Source organism: Pungitius pungitius, chromosome 7, assembly GCF_949316345.1.
Source record: "Pungitius pungitius chromosome 7, fPunPun2.1, whole genome shotgun sequence".
Taxonomy (NCBI): Eukaryota; Metazoa; Chordata; class Actinopteri; order Perciformes; family Gasterosteidae; genus Pungitius; species Pungitius pungitius.
The window spans coordinates 13,715,425-13,736,794 of record NC_084906.1 but is presented as its reverse complement, the minus strand read 5'-3'; positions in this window follow the sequence as shown (position 1 = coordinate 13,736,794).

The window sequence follows — 21,370 nt, the reverse complement described above, 5'->3', positions numbered from 1 at the left end:
TGTTTGAGAAAGTTTGACAGGAGCAAGGAAAAAATAGAAGATGGAATTGAAAAGACAGCATTCCCAGCTTCTGCCTTATCTCACTGTGTTGAATACATCCTGCAAAATCCATCAGTATTCAGGCTTGGCAATAATGACAGACTATTTGTTTTCCCTCTTAAAAATGCAGTAGAGGGATCTATCATTGTGCGTCCACAACAAACGGGGCTGTTTAGAAAACTGTCAAAATTGTATATCTCAGATATACACATTACCTTGTCACTGGAATGTTTTCTTGTGCATTCGTAATGGAAAGACGGTTTTCCCCCTTCAAAAATCTGTTGTTCATTTTGTTTGTTAAATCATATTGTCCACCTTGAAAGTGATAACCAAAATCATTTAGCACATTATTCTAATGAGGTTCAAATATTGTTATACATACCGAAACAAGAACAAAATTTCAAAGAGACAATAGTCACAATAGTGACTTGAATATTATCATAACAATATTTTTTCCTGTGCACTCAAGCGCTTTGATTCCAAGGAAACCTCCCAATATGCAGCAAAAATCATTCAATAATAATGTAATTACTCAATTAAAAGGAGACATGAATGAAAAACAATACAACATTGCAATTACAGATAGACAAAAAGGAAAACAATGGGTACATTATATATGAAAAAAACTATAATCAGTTTCCAGCTGCAGAAAAAAAAATGCAAAAAATCATACCGATGCAGCACATTCATCTTTTGTTAACGCACAAAAAATATTCATTAACATCTACCATCAAGCGTTGGGTCTTACCCCCTTAACCTCAGTGAGGACCTCTAACAAGGCCAAAGTGAAGCAGCCTAATGTAAGGTGGCAGGCACACAAAGGTGGAACAATGGGGGGTGTTGGCTAATGTGCTAACATTCTTGTGGGCTGTGCAGCTGTGGGGGTTCGTGGGTGTTTTTATTTGGAACCAAGTGTCAACTCGTTATGAACTCGCCTTCACCTCTCTGCTCCGCCATTGACCTGTAAACACTACGAGTCGCCCTGAGTCGCCACCACACAAAGACCGAGCCCGAAGCCCGGTGCAGAGCTTGAGAGTGAGGCAAACGCAGCGGGGATGCCAAACGCTTTCTCCGTCCGATAAAATAAGACGAAATCCGTAAAAGTGGGACATCGTCCGCTTTTCACACGACCGGCCGAGTTATGTCGGGGAAGGGAGGCAGAGGGGGGGGGGGGGGGGGGGGGGTTTGCCGTTGGTATTGTTGCATTCGCTCAGCGACGCTACGCCAATCGCATCATCGCGCTCGGCACCAATCACGACCACTGACGCACAACGGAGGATTCCGATTGGACAAAAATGACCGATGTGCGACCCCCCCCCCCCCCCGCCCGCGGCCAGACACTCGCATCATGGCGGCTGGGGTCATACAAAGGCCGGATGGAGACGCATCCTGGGTAAAGTGCGTCCTCTTTTTTTCCATGGAGGGCAGTTGTGAAAGAAATATAGGACAGGAGGTAAACAGAGAAAGTATCTTTCTATTAAACACAGGCGCAGATTTAAATGGACTAATAGACATTCATGATTAAAGGGTAGTTGTTGCCCTCATGCCCCACCAGTGAGGGTTGTGTTAACTAGCTGTGTTGAGAGGATCCTAAACACACAGTGCTCGCATATCGCTCATTAACAAAGATTTGCAACAAGCCTAATTTAACTGAGTGCGCCATCAGGGTGTAAATGGTGTCCAATGAAAAACAATAAAGGCTTCCGATGGAGGCATAGTTAGCACATCCGGCAATTGCCTCTCATTACATTCTACATCGTCAGAGCCGCATCGTATTAAACACACTGAAAATGTGAGGTAAAAGCGAGGCTGCGCACATCGAAGGCTGCCCATAACCTAATTTATGAGGCAGCATTATCTTGTTGTTTGCTGCAAGTAGTTGTAGAAGAGGAGTAGTAGAAGGAAATGGGTTGTAAGAGAATTTTGACAGCAGTGATGTCTTTGTTCTGCTTTTTTCCAGTCTACCCTTAATCCTTCTCCCCTTAATCCTGCATCTGATGTTTACTGTATATTGGTGTTCGGTCACAGAGAAAGCTTTGATTACACAGCATAGGATTTTCTTGTTATTGAAACAATCAGTTTAATTTGATTGTCAAAATGAGTTTGATGGGTTAATTCACATTTGAGTTCTTTCAGTTATTTCAAATTTTGACATGATCTCCGTGTTTGTTGATGCTTGGGATCGTCTTGCGTCTTTCCGATGGTTGCACCCGCATCAAACATGTAACTTCGGTGCGTGTAGGTGACTGTGTGCAGTCATGCCTTTGGCCGTGCGTGTTTACCTTCATGTCTTCATACTCGGCTGCAAACGTATGTTGTTTTCAGGGGAGCCAATTTTGCCGTGTTGACATATGAACACCATCGCTCCATGACAGGAGCAGAAAAAAGGATTACCAGCAAGTTAAAAAAAATATATATATATATATATATATATATTTAGACATGCTTGAAAACAAGAATACAGGCACACCTCCTGCCGCTCTACTGGTTCCGTGTGATGTGATAAAATCCTCACACGAGAGGCTGAGAGTCACGGCAGACAGTTGGAAGACATGCAGCGACAAAGCTCAATACAATAGCTATCACTTCTCCTGACGCACTGTGTACCACTGAGTTTAAAAAGAAGCAGCCCTTTTGGTTCAAAGTTGATTCTATAACACAAATAAACATTTAATACAGCATGTTATGCTGCGTTTAATGCAGCGACAATCATGTTGATCTTTCATTTAAATGGATTCTACTTCATTGTTGTACCCCATCCTTAACTTCAGGTAGTGATTCAGTCCAAGTCATTTTTCAATTAGGTATGGATTGCACATGTTCCCACAGAAGTCTGTCTACTTTTCATGCATTTTAAAATTAATTGGGTTTCAGCTGTCTCAAACACTGATAAATTGCATTTTTGTTGCATACACACATATTTCGTAAGAGCTGACCAATGGGCATTATTTCTGTGCCACTGGCAACAAAATGAAACACGGCTAAATTGCTGTGCTTAAAGCACTTAGTGGGTCACGTCTCCTTTCTCAAGGACAGAAAAATAGAAATGACAGGGTGGGTTTGAGAGGCAAACAGACATTTTGTTCCACTTCCTGTTTAGACAGTCCAAATCGTTTTGAACCACCGTCCCTCTGGTCAAAGGTGAAGTTCTCTCACTGTTAACTCGCCGCAGTGTGCAGTTGAGATAAGGTGACCGTGGTTGCTGGCTGAGCCGATATTTACCTCAGGTCAAACACCTTCTCAGTGGACAAGTGAATATTGCCAGACTTTGTGCCCTCTGTCAGGTAGCATGTCATGCTCACACAAACAGGGCTCACAGAACTCCGACTTTAATACACACAATATATGCATGGACAAAAAAAAAGCTTTCCTGCACACGGTTCACCTTGAAAACACATAGATAAGACTGATGTTTCTCCCAAAGGACTTTTAGAACAGTGGAGTGGAGCTTAAATCGATTTGGTGTAAGGGGAGAATTATGGTCGTACATCTTTGTTATGGTGTATGGAAAAGAGAAGAATAAAACCCGCCAAGCTCTAAAAAGGAACTCTAATTTCTCACCACTCTCCTGTAGTGTTGCCTTGTGTTTAATCCGTGATGCCTGTACCCCTCCACCTGCCTCTCGCCTTCGTTTAAATCCTCAACACCATCTGCCCTCTGCTCTGAGGGTCAAAGACGGGTCATGTTTACAAAGCTGGAGCTCACGTCTGGTGAAAAATGATGATATACTCTGGGCCTCAAAACGAGGCCCATTGTAGAAGTGAGGAGGCTGCCACTGGTAATAAATTCTTTTATTGCTTTCAATCAAGCCAAAAAATGGGTTTACACACTTCTTGGAATGGGTTTGTTGTATAATTGGTCTTGAGAAGAAAGGATATTGGGATTTCTTTGAAAGACATTGTTATTATCTGAAGGGGCTCATCAGTGATTAGCTTAAAAAACATTTAAACTTAAGATGGAATGTCTATTTCAATACATGTTTAAGATAATTATATTCCTAAAACAAATGGTGACATTATAACTAATATAAGTTTTGAGAGTTTAAATTATTTGAGGATATGGCAACAAGAACATATTTTAAAATTTATCAAGCCGGGAATTTCCTCATCATATTAAACCATTGTATGAAGTTGTATTATCCTTTCCAAATATTTTTAACGTGGTGATTGTAGTTAAAAGAAGAAAAAGTCAGCAGAATATCACAAGAAAATTGTCAAAACTTGCATGTCAATATGGTGTACGTATTGTCGCACAAGCCTCAGCAACACAAAGTCAAAAATCTCTGTCTAGGGATAACATTAAGCGTCACATAAACTGCATATGCAAGAACGCTTTGTGTTTCCTTGATCGTGGTTGTTATTGTGATGTGCATTACATTCATTAACTAAAACCCCTAAAAGGGAAGCTGCATTGCCGTTCGTCCTCCCCTGTATGTCAGTGATTGAGCACAATTTAACCTGTCCCAAGCCAGTAAACTTGATAAGGACAGGTCGGCCAGCTTGCTTGATGTGTGGGAAAGCAATCCGACTCCATCTCCAGTGAGCTCTCACAGCTTGCCTTGCAATGCCGCATAGTTTGAGTGTGCAGGCATGCTTGGCCCTGTCCTGAGGCGTTCAACCTGCACTTGCCTCCCGGAACAGGGAGATAGAGCCACACCCTCTCTCGACGTCCAGTTGATAATCAAAAAACAGCAAACCTCACTGCAGCAAACCTAAAGCTATTATATTTTACTAGCAGCATGTAATATTTCTGGTGGAATCAAAGATGGATGCACGGAAGGTATTGACATTTCGTTTTGGATGTTAATGTTGCACCTAAGTCACCTAGTGGAAGGGTTAGAATATGTAACTCTAACCACATGTCACACGGGCTGTGCCCTTTAAAGGGCTCTAAAGAGTTATTTGTTTGGAATTCCCTGTGGAAAAGAGATATGTCATCCCATCTGAATGACTTCTCATTCAGCCTGTTAAAGGCTTAAAAATATGAAAAGTCTGCTGATTTCAGTGCTAGATGGGAGCGATGGCACCAGACCAATTCATGATGGCATTTGAAGTTTACCTGCAGCTGGAAATAAGTCAGCCAAACAAGCTACTAAGGGGGATAAACTTCCTTTTTATGCTAACTCAGATTTCCCAACATTCGGTAGACTCACAAAAAGGTTGAGTCCAGCCACTGAGAGCACCTGCTTGGTGAGAGGTTGAGGGACAGCTGCTGCAAAGAAAGCTGATGACTTTTTCCAAGTCAGTGGGGAGGGCGGCAAACCAGAAAGGAAGCAGCACGGAGAGAGGCGGCACTGTGATAACATGTGCCCTAGACGGTTGCAACTGCGGAGATACACACTAGCACCTCAATATACTGTCACATTCACATTTTGAATGTCAACGCTAACGCCCTACCGCCGCCTCCTTTTGAAAATTACAATATAAATACTTTTCTATCAGGACGATAAGATAATAATAAGACATGGCTTTTTATATATTATATTATTATATTACAGTGATGATAACCTAATATTCAATATAATTATGAATAGGAAAGGCCAAGGGTAGAGAAAGATGACAAGGAGAATGTGCTGTGGTAAGCGACAGAGGAAACCTTTTTGTCCACGGCGAGTAGCTTTTGTGGGACTGAAGATCCCGCATTATCTAAAGTCATTATCCAGTGTGTCTATCAGTGTTGAAACTTGAGCAGGGAAAGGTTGAACAAGTCACACACAAGCTGACATTGTTGGGCCGTCTGAACCACTGGGGGAACATCACAAGGTCTTAGCCAAACTGGGAGCATGGCGCCAAAGGTCGGCATGCCGTTCAGCTCCCATGGGGGTACAAGACATGTTTTGCTGTTGCACCCCGGGGTGTTCTGTTCATAGAAAAGGATGTCAGGCACCTTTGAACTCATGCCCCTTTATGGTTTGGACACATACGATAACAGTCACTTCTGTGGCCTATGGGTTAAATCCAACAAGAAAAAATATATATATATTTAGCAATGTCAGAGTTTTCTGTATTTTACTCTACCTCTCGTCCTAATTTCTGCAATATCGTTAACATAAACGTTGGTGGGGTTTTTAACAATTGCTGTCAGCCCTGCAGGAAAAGCTTTAGATTCATAGGACCAACTTTGGCAAACAGTGATGAGGTTTCGGGTTGAGTCTGGCCTACCTGGTCGGATATTACACTTTGTAACAGTGTCTATGTATAATTGATGCGTAAAGCTTTATCTTTCATCCTGTTGTATGTATAAATACAAATACCTTCTTTTGCTCTCCAGTTTCACTTTTAGAATAAGTGATGAGGTTAGTGGCAGAGGCTGTTTGTGTTCTTTGTCTTTCTATGTCTTTGTGGTTTGAATTAAATTTGATAAATTAATACAATGAGCAATTGATCTTCATGGCAGCATAATAGTACATATTCTAAATCTATTCCGCCTTTGAAACTCAGCATTCTATGCAACTCCATATTGTCGCATTCGCTTCCCTCAAAGACTGGTACATTATCCAAGCCATTACCTACCTCTTTCCAATTCAAGCTTACTTTGCCCCAAAGTGGAATAAAACAGGATTAATGATTTCAATTACTCTGACCCTGCTTGCCGTTTACAGTGCCTGAAGTCTGGGCGAGGGAGCTGTGCTGCATAAAAGCTGATGGTGAAGGACATTTACTAGGGGAATGATTCAGTGAGGAGACTGGCAGTTTGTGCTGGCTCATCAGTGGGGGAACAGAGCTTCTCTGTGCTGGAGCCTTCCTATTGCTCAGCTTGGATACCACGGTGTAAATTCATGCTTCTGGCCATTCATTCCTCTTTACAGGTCTCAGTATGGGATACCTGTGGAATTGATCTCATAAAATTTCAGAATGTCTGAAAACGGGGAAGAATCTGCCGTAGGCTAAAAATAATTGACATAAAAATCTAGCCAAAGAGGTGGGTGTGGAATTAGTGAGAATGGAGGATACTTGTGCATATTTATCTTCAATTCAACTCAATGGATTTAAGCCTATGAGGAGTAGGTTCCATTGCAAAAAAAACACATGTAACACAACCTGTAAGACAAAGTCAATTAATTGAATAGATGGGAAACAACGATTAAACAATTTCTCCATTTGCACATAGTCTTCCATACTTTGCATACCTGAGAAAATAACTTTTTTCAAAGTTTTTCATCAACTGGATAAAAAGATTTTTTTTAAAGAAATTGAAAGGAAATTGTTGTGCAGTCTGCATTGTGTGTCGAATGGAATTTCATTATCCCAACAAATTTGGATATTATGTTCTGCCACAGTGTTTTCTGTGATCAACAACATGAAGCAAAACTTTATTTGTAATTGCATACAGGTTTGTTATTCATTTAAAAAAAACATTATTATTATATAATATTAAAAAAGAGTATTATTTCAAGCCAGTTTGAAATTTTGCAAGATTCTAATAATCAGTCCAGATTAACCCTGCATTTATTGGTATATTTTGAATTATATAAATACATTTAATTACCCAATCACTCAATCTAAAAATGTTTTATCAACTGAGGGTCAGAGAGAAAATTGAACCGATTGAACATTAAAATGTTGCTTTGCATTTGATGCAAAGCACTAAACGTTTTTTAGTGCTTTCACACAACGAATTACTACAAAATGTTGATCAAAATGCAGTGAATTAACGTAACCCCGACACTAACCATTTCCAAAGTTGATTTAGCAGACAAAAGGCTTTTGAGATATATTATGTAAAGGTTTCTCTGATTTAGGGATGCATGGTTATATTCCAACCCAGGTTCCATTTGAACACGTTGGTTCTCTACTCGAATGCATGCACTCAGTGGTGCTTATCCTTTGGATAAAAGCATACACCAAAGAAAATGAGACGAGTAATGGAGTATGAGAATACTTTGAGAGCTTTCAATTAGGGCGGAGGGGGCATGTGGCTTTGCTTGAGGTCAGAAAATAATGCTATTATATTTTCATCTTCACAGACGGGGCTAAGGAGTCAAAGGTATGGTAACAGATTAACCGAGGCCGACCCCCTCTACTGGGTTCTCCCCGTAGTCAAGACATTCTCTGTCATCCTCACATAGAAAACCCTTTGACCGCCAATTTTGCCTCAGGACATCTTGAATATTTAAGAGGAAAATAAAAGAATCACATGCACAGTCAGCAGCCTGGTGGACTGATGGTGGGTTTTGTTAATTACATGAAGTGCTTTTAAAAGGGAATTGATTGCTCTTTATAGCAGATGATGCCTGCCGACACTGTATAAGCACAGTCAACAACTATGTGCAGGTACAAATATATGATTAGTGTGTAGTAGTATTTGAAACATTATGAGCCTTTGAAAATTGCTTGAGTAAGGTATTATGTAGTTTCCTATTGCCTCGTCATTGGATATGAGGATTTTTTCTGACCCAGGCTGCCTCTCATGTTCACAGAATCCCAGCCTGTCATTCGATGTGGGTGTTAAATATGAGTGTGTTGAACAAATATTGCTACAAGGAAAAAACAGCTGTCTCTCTTCAAGTTACACATCAAAAGCACCGCCATGGCCCTTGAAGTCGTAGCGTGCCAATACCTGGGTGCAACAGATTGACAGCAATCCAATTTGAGTATTATTCTTCCTTTTCACAAGTCCACCGTTGAACAAATAGGAGGAGAGGAAAAGATAGAAACACAAAACACGACGCGTTGAGTGCGTTCTTTCGTCGCCGTAATCTCTCGGCGCTGCTGAAACGCCTTTGGAGCTCCGCGGTGAGGTCGGACAGTAACAAAGTCCTTTTCAGCAGGCGATGAAAGAGTTTCAAGTCATTCCCCATTCTGTTTGGGGCTTTGTGCCTCTTATCCACTTATTCAAATCAGTATAGATGACAAAGTGTCATATTAGCAGGCTAAGCAAAAGAAGTAAAATGCTTTGATATGTATGGGAGAAATAAGTGAAAAGACTAGCAGAAAGGGCAAAGGGAACACACAGGCACAATCCACTGATCCTCTCTGCTTTGTGACATTCACGCTTTGGTGAATGTTACAGACAGCTGTTGTGTCTGTGTGTTTGGACATGTGTGTGTAGAGTTCCAGTTATGCATATGTGCACTTAGGAGCAATGTGATTAGAGCTTAGCCTTTTTATACGTGACATACAATGCTGTCCTCACACACAGATACTTCCCTCTAATTAGAGGGAAAGGAATTTGGGGAATATCAGTGAACCAGACTTGGGCCTCAGATTGACACAGTGGAGTTAGATTGACAGGGTACACAAGCAAAAGGGAGAGGGAGGGCTCTGGGAGCAGCATCAGTGGGGGCGGAGATGTCAACACCATGTCCATCAACTACGCATATTAGTATATGCAAGAACTATGAAGCATAATTGTTAATTAGCTGGGGCATGAACTTGTCTTGAAAGAAACCCTGAGCATTCCAAGGTCTTCCCACCCTCCCTCATGCTTTCAGTATTTGGCCTCCGTCCCCACTGGCCCTATCTCTCCTTTCACAAAAGTGAGGATAACCGTGGCCCCCAGCCATCCCGTTTTATCATTTTAAAAAACAAAAGAAGAGGAGAGAGGGAAAGGAGAGGGTTGGGGGAAAAGGCCATTCAGATTTCTGAGAATGTTGCTCAACAGGATTAGAATTGGTCCGAATGGGGGTAAACAGTAGCATGCTGCATGGCGGCACCAATGGGATGGGAGTTTGCTCAAAGGGGCTGGTGGCGGAAGACAATGGTTAGATTAGCCATCTGTGGGGCTTCTGGAGCCCGGCGTCATTAACCGGCTTAGGGCCCCACAGTAACACCACACACCCTCCTCCCCCCATGCATTAAGTAGCAAGCCGTGTGTGTGTGTGTGCTTGGATGGTTGGTGGACAGGGGGAGATAGTCGTATCAAGGTATGGTCTAACAAATCTTATAATTGCATAGACAAACACACGTACGCACACGCACACACACTTAACTAACGGCCGTGTTTGCTCACATCTGCTAGCACATTTCAGCCCCTGCTAGAGAGCAGACACAGACACACAAACACATTTAGCATAACCTCCCCATGACACCAACATGCCCCCACCCCTGCAATCCCAGTCTCGGTCTCAGTTCAGGGAACACAGTTTGACATTTGCTTTGTCTCTCTTTTTTGTCTCCAGAGTAGATGGGTGCAATTTTGCATATCACTACACATTGGCTGGAGATGACACATGACTAACAGTGGGACCTTATTCAAGTGATTACCACCGAGCAGAGAGGGGGAGCGGAGCAGAAAATCTAGCCTGTTTACAACAGGCATTTGTGCGGTTTTAATTCCTAAATGGGGACATTATATCCGGGTCCATTGCCTGCATGTCCCTTTTGTTTACACCGTGCATTTGTCTTCTGCATTGTGATCATTTTATATCTGTTGACACAGATCTTTTACTTTCAAATTTGTATTTTTTATGTATATTTCATTTTCTATTTTTAATAGATTTTCATCTGTAATGATTTTCTGTACATACAAGCAATGGACACTGACAACCAATGATGAACTGATAGGAAGTGCTTCATCTCTTGAGTGATATTTCAACTTAACTGGCCACTGTCTTCACATGACTATAAATCATTCAGGTCTTCATAGTTTACAGCTCTCCATGATGTCTCATTAGGTTAACCTCCTGTCAAGTGTTTACATTATTGCCCTTACGTAAATGCACGGTGCACTGTGTGAAATGCATGCGGTGAACAATGACTGTTGTAATTACTGTGATAAACTGGCATCTCTAAAATTGATCTTTTACTGGCACTGTCTTCTTGACATCCTCTTTTCTTTAGAGGTTTTCCTTTTTTCACAACCATTTTCAAATGATTCCATTCCATTATTTCACAAACAAATGAACATATAAACCTGAAAGTATGTTTTTAATAATAGAAATGTCACCTACTGAACTGTTTTTGAAAATCTTCAATGGTTAATTGGGAAATTTAACCATATATTTATGTGGCAAAGTTGCCACATGCGTTACCATGGTAGAAGTAAATTTGAGTGAACCTACTGGACTGAGAAAACATCATCCAAATATTATAAATGTGTGTCTACAAGGATGTAACTTTATTTTAGATTGAATAAAAGCTATAGACAAGGGCATTTAAATCAGAAGAGACAAGTCAGATACAGAAAAGATACAGTAATTGTTTTCTGTTAACAGCTGATATGTGATAAGAGTCTTGGATAGAACGGACCACCTGATCCAAACAGTGCGCTCTTAGCTCCCCATGTAATCAACACTGACTTCTCAACTCACAATGATCGCTAAAAGGTGGACTAAAGCACACACAAAAGAGACATTATTTTGTCTAAATGTCAGTGCAGAGTAAATTGTGGACAGGGGGTGGGGACAGTAGAGGTAATATGTTCTGAGGTTTAAAAACCGAATGACCATTTAAACTCTGGTCACTTTGGGAAGATATAGTTTGCTTTGGTAACAGGAACACCCGAATAACCTAAAATGGGACTTACATGGGAGTGCAGAATTCTCTGTCTTGTGGTCTAAATGTCATCCCTGAGAAAGATCAGACACATAAAACTGCTTTTTGCACCTTTATTTAATATTATTGAGAGTCAATGGGGTCATAAAACAATAAAGCCCTGCCTATACATGATTCTCTATTGTGTGTAAGTTATGAGCATTTGTTCTCTATACCAGATACGTTGCATCCCCTGTGCATGCTAAGCATTGCACATGAGGCCCTATTGATGACATTTATCAACATTGGTGCATTTAACTTGGCGCCCCAATTAGCTCTTACCTTTGTGACTGGCAGCTACTGCATTTAAACAGGAGGAAAACTGTTTGCTTTGGAATGATTAGTACCATTGTCTCCATTAACCTTTCGGATAAAACCCTGCAAACACAAGTGGCACTTTGTGATGACGGCCATGTGCTAACGAGATCCCGATTAATGGATCATAGAACTGTTCATTAGCACTCCCCCTGCCAGAACGGTGCTTGAAAAATGGAAATAGGTTGTTGTTTTTTTTCCCCTCTCCCAATCACCTTTCAAGTATTATCATCATGAGTACGGAACACTAATAATGGATGGAACATAATACACGATGAATAAAATACACCATCTTCTTTCACTTTCGTACAGCCAGTGTAAAGGTTTAAGACATTCTTTACATTGAAAAATGCATGTGATGGTGTTTGATTGGTTAAACAGCAAACAGTTATTACCTCTTTTTTTAAATAAGTAAAAGGATATTATGACCTAACTGCTAAATGTGTAGACCTTGAGCAACTAATTCAAAAGTCAAACCTCGTGTAATCGAAAGAATACAAACAAGTTCTTTAATAATCTTTATCGCATGCCTTTGTGGCTCTACAGAGATACTGTAATGTTGTTTCTTCAGGCACAGTTTCCTTCAATCTAGGACTGATGGAGAAGGCTCCACAGGGCATTGTGGAGATACGGCGTCTTCCTAGATTAGGGCTAACAGGGTGGCGCAGCTCATCCCCTCAGTCCCTGATGTATTTAGACAGCACTTTGCTTGCCCACAGGAGGCTAATAAGCTGGGCCTTCTTCATACCTGATATGGCTTGTGGCACACATATGTGTAAAGAAAAAATATACCGATATGAAGGAATTTATAAATGTGCAGAGAGGGCACTGTATAACTAATCATCTTTATATTACACACATATGTGTTCAAAAAGCCATAGTGCAGAGTAAAATGTATCTCCTATATATTTTTCTGAGTGTCATTTGAGAAGCCAGTGCTATTTTACTGCCTCTATTCAACCTTGACTAAAGACTTCATGTGTTTCTGAATGTTTCCACGTGGTATTCAAGGCAACTGACTTATGTAACAGTCTTCATTTATTGCATGTCACATTTTGAATACACCAACATTTCTAAATTGAGTCACTTATAAACAGTATGTTTGATCACAACACGGCGGCAAAAATGATCACAATCTTCTTTGAGGCATTAATTGACAATTTCAGATCTTCCAAAATAGGAAATTATAAACCTGAACAGAATCAGAATCAACCTCTGTGATAGTAATCCAAGTTTATATTGTTATTACACTCCGTTCTGTAGCCATGATTTGATCAGTAACATAATTAAAACAATGCTGCTTGCTTAACGATTATATTTCGAGACTGATTGCAACAGATTAAATGGTCACATATCGTGTGTTTTTGCTTTGACTTTGAGTTGAGAGGAGTCTGGGGTCTGTCTGTTTAGCTTGAACAACCTCAGCTGGCAGTAAGTGAAAATGTAATTAAAGTTAATTAAGGGACTGGGGTTCTTACTTAACACGTAGAGAGAGTGCTTGTTAATCCCACAGATGTTTCTTTTTGTCATGCTTTCAGGTTTTTGCTGAGAATATATAAAAAAACAACAGCCATATGGTTTGTGCACAGAACCATCTTTGAAGAATGTTTTTCTAAAGAACTGGGTTTCAAAAATACTTTGCAGGTGATTTGATTAACTTTTGTCAAACAAATTCTTGCCAAAGCCAGTTGGGAGAAGAGAACAAATATATTTTATTTTTTTAATGAAGACATTTTTTGCCATTCATTTTTTTGGAGGAAGCAGAAGGAGAAGAACCAAGCAAATCATAAAAAAGAAAAATGCTTATGGATTATATAAAGTCCTTGATTTATTTTGAAGATTAGTCTTTGTCATTGGATTACATTAAATACCACACTGATATATGCAGCATTAGCACTTATATACATCCCATTATGTATGCATGTAGCAATTTCCATAATTCCCTCTAACTGTCTACTGTTATGTTTGTTAATTAATTTACAGTGAATGAGTTTATTATCTGGGCCTCTGTGACTAAGGGCCATTCATTTCCTGATTAAAGCACAACATTGTGGTCCCAAGTCTCAACAAAAAATGCTGTCTTTCAGCAAACTTGAAACGAGGTCGCTCGTGGTTACGCCTGCCTTGGGCCAAAAATTGAACTCAGCTTCAGACTATGTGTTTAATGTAAAATAGAACAAAAAGGCTTACTTGTGGCTCCATTAAACCTGACCTAAGTGGGCAAACTGTAGTGTGTGTAGCCTTTAATTATTAATGGGAGCCAAAATTAAAGTCTTTGCCTCTCATTTGATATAAAACAGAACTCTTGAAGAATGTATGCCTCCAGAGAGAGAGATACCTCTTTCTTTACAATACACAAACACAAAGGGTGAGGTAACCAACATTTGAAGAAATAAACTTAAGCTTTGTAATTCTTAAAGATATACAATGATCCCCTAGGCATAGGTATAATGGTAGTCACCTTGAATTATTTCATACAAACCATTTGTGCACCATAATTAATGAGCTATGTGAGGTATCAAAAGCTCCACTTGTACACTAATAACACTGAGGCTTGATTACAACACAACAGTGGCTAACCAATGAAAGTGTGATAGAATTCCATATTGAAACTGTACAGCGTACCTGATGAGTCATCAACCTGGTTGATAGCATTTAGAAACAAACAGCTATATAATTGCTGCACATCACAACACCTCTTGGTATGGCTGTATATATGATCCATGTAGAAATGATCGACATGTTGGACAGCATAACGCAAATGGTAAGAAATCCAACCCACATACGTTAGCCCTTAAACCCCTTCTGCTAAGTGCATACACAAACAGCATTAGTGTTGATTAGTGCAGTTACAAAGTGCACCCTCCAGGTCTGAGGACAAAACAAACTGAAAAGAAGCACACTGAAAAAATATTTAGGAAAGAAAGTATCATTCTCGTTTTTCTTGCTTTCGGACCGAAAGTGGTGAAACATACTTTGAAGACCTAAACAAGATTTGTTTTTGTGTTGGGCGGATGAAGACTTCACAATGCTTACCTAGATCCAACCAACCAAACACAACACATCCTAAATAGAGACATTTTTGAAGCTTGTTCAAAATTCAAATGAGACACATCAGGACGGGTTTCACAGTTGCCTTTAGTTTTGTTTGTACGCACACTTCTCATTACAACACACAAGCCCTTGCTCCCCGTGTGGTTGCTGTACGCTCAGCTTGCATAGTCAGCCACCACGTCGCGCTACAACATATCAACAGATGGGAGCATTATAGCCTTGTCGAGTATAAGTCTCTGCTTGTTACAGATATATCAAACCAAGCCCTCTTTTTTTAATTATCTCTGACACAAGGTCAGCTTGAAACGTTTAATGCGGCGCTAGTGACACCTTGCAAACAGATGTGTTTGGGATGTAAATGAGCAAAATGGAGAAGAAATCTCCTTTGCTTCTGCATTGCCAATGGTACATTTGGCTAGGAACGATGTTTTAGCTAACGATCGGCCTAGATAATCATAGGAAGAGTGATGATGGTAATACCCATTACTGGGCTGCGTGATAGGCCCCATGGTGATACTTGTTTACAGTTATTAGTCAGAGCACTACCCAGTGCTGCATGACGCACATTAATAATGTGTTTGTTAGAGAAGGAGAGAGATGAAGTGTTCTGGGTTAAATGTCTGCACCTGAATGCCACCTTTGGATTAGAGTGTCTGACTGTTTATGGGCCTGTTAAATTGTTTTCACGTGTGCATGTACCCACCAATTTGTGAGTCTTTTCATAACGGTATCGCTAAAGTGTGTGTGTATGCATTCTTTTAGGGGTGTCTGCATGTGTGTGCGCGTGCTAATGTGTGTTTTCGAAGCTCTGTTTCTGCTCAGTATCCATCTGCAGCAAAGCCATCCATCAATCTGTCGACTCCCCAGCCCACCGTATCACCTTTCCTCTTTGCTTTTGCATTCCTCCCATCTTTCCCTTTTATCTCACACCTACACCCCTACCCTTCACCACAGCCCCCTTCCCTTATCCTACTCTATCCCTGTCACCCACTCAGTCCCATTTTAAGCATTATCATACTTAGTTGCGGCTGTTGGACAAAATACAGGCATGTGTGTGTGTGTGTGTGCAAACATTTTTTTCACAGGACTGAATTCACACGTTTTGTATATTTTGGATTTGTTCAGGTTTAAGCCTCATGAATCTTCTTCTGCACAGGTAAAAGTAATGAAAGATTCAAGCAATTCAAGCAGCAAAAAGAAGAATTCAAACACTGCAGTCACAAAAATCTCCCTTCTCAAACATACTCACACACAGACACATCAAGGCCATTTCCTACACTAGGGGCACCTATTGGAAGGAACTAGCTGAGGTCAGTGTAATCGTAGCACTCCTGATCAATGCTCATTCGCTCGCTTTCCTCACTTTGTACCAAACTCCAACCAGCCTTGCATCATTCATGAGGAGTGTAAAGAGAAGCTCAGCAGCTCTGGGGCCAGCAAACCTCCAAGCCAAGGCTGCCCCCCCCCCCCCAATTGCCCTTTGTGAGGTTCTCTTCTGCCTGTCTGTAAACTTGACAAGGTATTACGTTGTGGGGAAGAACTGTCACCCGGGTGGGTAAAGATTTGACTGACATAAAACAAGAATGGAGTGACTCAAGTCTCAGGATCGTCATGTCAGGGTCCGGCTCACAGTTGTGCAAACATTTGGATGCAAATGTAATGCAACATCACACAGCACACTCTACACAGCATTTTTTTAAAGTCTACCCTTGTAACCTCGACGCAAAGACAGCATGATTTTTATTTAGAGCAAAGTTTTGGCAGCTTTGTCATCTTCAGGGAGATGCTTTACATTTTGATGTTGGAGTAAAACCGCATTAGAAGTAGGTGGGAACTATCTCTTTATTTCACCCTAGTTTAGACTGCTGAGAGGATACCGTGTGTACAAATGTACAAATTCCCCCAAAATGGTTTATTCATGAAGTAGGCATATACAATAGCAAATACTACCTAACTCAAAGTTACAATAACAGCATTTGTATGTGCAAGTACCTTTTAATGTCATTATTATCAACAATAATGTGTGGGTGATACTCGCAGACGCTTCGACTTATCCCAGCACCTGATCCACACACGTATTTCCACGACCTGAAGCTTTGCGGTTGCATTTTTTTTTTTACCTTTTGCATAAAGAAAACAAATCATCTCCCTTTGATCTGTGCAACACAAGGCGATGGACGACAAGGTATTTAACAAATATCTCATTAGCCATCGGCCCACTACACAGGAAACCCTAATCAAGCTCATGTTACTTTTTTCCTCCTTTCGCACCTCACCCGTGAGACTAACACATAAAAGTACAAGCAGGCAAGCGGATATGTAGTTAGAGAGGCATTATGCAAATAACTTCCTGTTCTGCTGCGCGGCAGCCACATGTATTTACACTTTCAAGCTGTTCCCTTATTTTGGTCTCCACTGGTGCCTGTTCATTAACTAAGCCAGCCCTTGCAAACGAGATCAGAGACGTAAGGTGTTAGGACATCTGCAGCGTGAGTTGAGGTTTTTTGATTGGGGCTATTCTATCGTCAGGATAACAAGGCGAAGCTGTGATGCACACTGTCGCCACATCTTTTATGGCGGTGCTGCTTCCCCTGCCTGGCAGATAAGCTGGGTATGAAAGGTGGTTACAGTTTGTTTATGCGCAGGTGAGTGTGTTCACGCATCTGCCCGGGAGAAAAGAGGGAAGAGATCACGCAAGAAAAAACATTCCCATAAAACAATAAAGTTACGACGCGCGCACAGGCCTTTTGGCTCAGACTTTGCCTCCTCAATCGATTCATCTCTTCACTGTCTTTTCACAAGCTTTTATTCCCATTCCTGGGTATCACTTAAAGCTTACTATGCATCACAGGCTTGCACATCCCTTTCACCTTTTTTTGTTTCCCCTTTGCTTGTGATCTGCTGTTCTCTACCACGCCTCTTGTGAGTGTACCTTTGCTTCCACGGGTTACTTCCTTCGGTTTCCTCATACTATTTCAACATGTTTTATTTACCCACTTAAGCCTCTTAAATGCTCCTTGAAGGCTTATCTTAAATTGATGACGTTTTTGAGTTATTGAGGTAAGTAATTACTGGACAAACAAGGCAACAAGAAAGCATGGATAGCACTTGTTCAGCATGACTTTCCACTAGCAGGCGGTTAATTGAAGTCTTGAAAGCGATATAAATTTACCTGGATATAGAGATAGACAATGATGAATAACAAGAGTATCAGAGGCTCCCGCATCTGCCATCAGTCCTCTTGCCTCCCCACTCCCCCACTTAATTTCAAGAAGTAACCATGGTTACAAGAACAAAGACGGCAGCGGGAGAAGTAAGTATAAAAGACAGGAGTGAAAGAAGCACACGGGGAAAGGAAGAGGCAGGGTATTGTAGACAGAGAGGAAGACAGGACAGAGAAAGGGGACAAACACACGGGAACAAAGTCGAAGAGGGAGAACAAGCAGAGGCAGGTAACATTCAGTAAGAGAGAGCTCCTCTGAGATCTGACACAGTGCCAACTCCAGGTCCTTCCTACTGTGTGAGGACGTGAGCCCAGCGAGGACAGTGACATATACACGGCTCACGTCTCAAGGGAAGCAATTTCACAGACACCGTGCGCTGCTGCAAAAACTTCCATTTAGCAAATTTGCCCCTAAGAGATCATGAAGCCTCAGGGCCATTTACTACATGTTCTGCCTTTGTTTATCCTTCAATTTCTGTCCGTGTTCATCAACACGACTTGGCCTTGTTAAGATAGGTCAGTTCTTTCTTTCTGCATTTGCTGCAAAATATTGCATCACTTCCTTATATAAATGATTATAATCTGTGCAGATCCATGAGAGCAAGACAGTTGTAACGCTGCCAAGTGTTTGTCTCTATGGCGGTATCAGTGGGTATGGCTTTTCCTACTGTTTTCCCTATAGGGACAACCTTGGGGGTACAATCTGTTAAAAAGCCTAAAACATACACAAACACTGTCAAGCTGGTGGCGGCCCACAGTCAAACACTTCAGAATACACAACTAGACAATACAGCTACATGAAAGTAATGTAATCCAAGCCATGTGGTAGTTTTCTAGAGCTGTAGTCCGCAGTAGAAAAACCAGCAACTACTAGTACCAATCTGAGTGGTCAAAAAAGGTTTTGGCTGTTGGTATTACTTTTTACTGTGTTGCTTGAATAACATTACGTTTATAAAATATTGTCATTGAAGGTAATGGAGGTAATTGCTCCCTAGGCAAAAATGTAAAAAAAAAAAACATGGGTCAAAAATGCAATGCAAGTCTCTTCGGATAAAAGCGTCAGCTAAATGAGATGTAATGTAATTTAATGTAATGGCAACTGTAATGCCCCGTCCTGTTTTTGTAATGACATGTGAGTAGGAGAGGGATGTTGAGGTTTTCTCGTTTTCAATTTGTTCCTCTGCCTCTTCCTCCTTTCCATTGGCTCCTACAACAGTTTTATTGATCAAAAATAAATGTTTTAAAACATGACTCACTTTAGAAAACGTGTATTTCAGACACTGTTGATGTTGATTAATTGTTAATTAAAATTAAAACACAAAACTACACACATTTGATCATCTTGGAGGCAGAATTCCACCTGGTGGAACATGTTGAACATGTTGAACTAGCGACTTTTCCTGCTGTCGTTGTGCACTTTGCTCTCAACTCTCCATCATTTAACAGCTGTGTTTGAAGTGCCAACAATCTCCCCACACTTAGCCAGGACCTTTTCAAACCCCGGTCTTTTAGGGACACAGTGGTGGTCCTCTGCAGACTGTGTGCCGCGCAGGGTAACGTTAGATGTTGAGATGAAAGAGGCCTAGCAGCTAGCTTAGCCTAGCAGCTAGCTTAGCATGGCAGTGCTTTAAGTGTTCCATTTGACATAGCTCTCCATCTTGCCGCAACTGACTGTTTCATTTCCGGAGTCAACTTCCGGTTTACTTTTGATGCGTTAATTTGGCCAGATGAATTGCACAGATTATTGCGTTTATGTTGACAGCCCTAAAAGATACACTAGGTTTGGGTTTGCCTGTTAGTGATAATGAGTTTATAACTGGGAAGGAGGGAGGGGGTGTGGAGGCGGGTCACCTGTGCACTCCACAGGTAAAGCGCAATGCGGATCACTCCACTCTCGTCTGCAAGGCTCAATGTTTGTAAGACATTTTGAGTGACAGTGGCTTATTTTACTGCCACCTTCCTAAACCTTTGTGACCCAGGAAGCACAAATGCATGTAGCTCTGGAAGCAGATTATGACAAGGGGAGTCTGTGATGAGGCATCCGCAGCCACACACAATCAGACATGTTGGGTCAGAACATGCCCAAGCAGACATAATAATACGAATATACAGGGCCTGGCAGTCTCTTGCATAGTTCACTACTGCTTTTCACACTTTGCAATCCCTTAAGCTACTGTGAGTGTCTTACTCTCTACTTCAAATACATTTAGCATATTCTTACCACAGTTACTCGAGCGATTCTGCTTCTGAGCGTCGGTGTCGCTGCATTGTCTTGTGACGGTGTTTGGATCAGTGTTAAAATAGAACAACGTCCGTTTATGTTTGTGTTCCAGTGCATTTTTACCTGAACAAGGAAGAAAGCCCTTTTTTCACTGTTTTCCTCTGTGGGGCATAATGTGTCAATGTGCTGGAATTTTTTTTAATCAAATATTAAACCACATAAGAATGGGTGTTTCTCCTCAGTTTTAAATGCTTTTACTTGCATGTTGAGGCACCTAAAGCAACAATGTTAAATCCAGTATAAAACAGGCCTCTGCTGGGTGCAGCATAATAAAAATGCACTTCTCTGTATTATAAATCTTAACATTCACATTTAACAACAGTGCAAGATTAGGATTAGGGTTAAGTTTTATAATGCTGGAAGCGGTTAGGATTAGGTTAAAGCGCAAGTCTCTGGTTTGTAAAAAAATCATTAAAATGTGTCTATGCGTAGGATGTCACCAAAGTAAAATTAAGGTTTTTAACTTGTCTCCTGCTATAGAGGAAGTTTGAAAATTCCAATACTACGTACTAAAGCAAATATGTACACCAGATAATCCATGTACCATGACAGGCTTTGAGAGATTACCAAGCGTTTTGATGGACAAGAATGCTCCGTCTATCTGACACACATCGGTACTTGCGTCCCCATAGAGAAAATTGCTCCGAAAGATACAGTCACACACACACACACACACACATTGATACTTCCTGGTATACACTCTTTAGTCGTCTCTCAGATGCTCAGTCAGTCAGTCATTGTCAATCTGCAAGTGTCGCTCACATTGTGCCCAGAAAACCAAGTCGGCTGCTTGCATTCCTGAGATGCTGCTGCTCCCACAGGCCATAGCGACACACTTAAGAGCAGCGCCTTGCTGTGAGGCCTAATTGTGTTCTGCGTAAATGTAAGTGACAACTTGGTTTGAATATAACGAAAGGCAAGTCTGTCATGACGAATGTAGTTTAGATTTAGCTATCATGCCTTTTAGTAGTAATGTGATTGTAA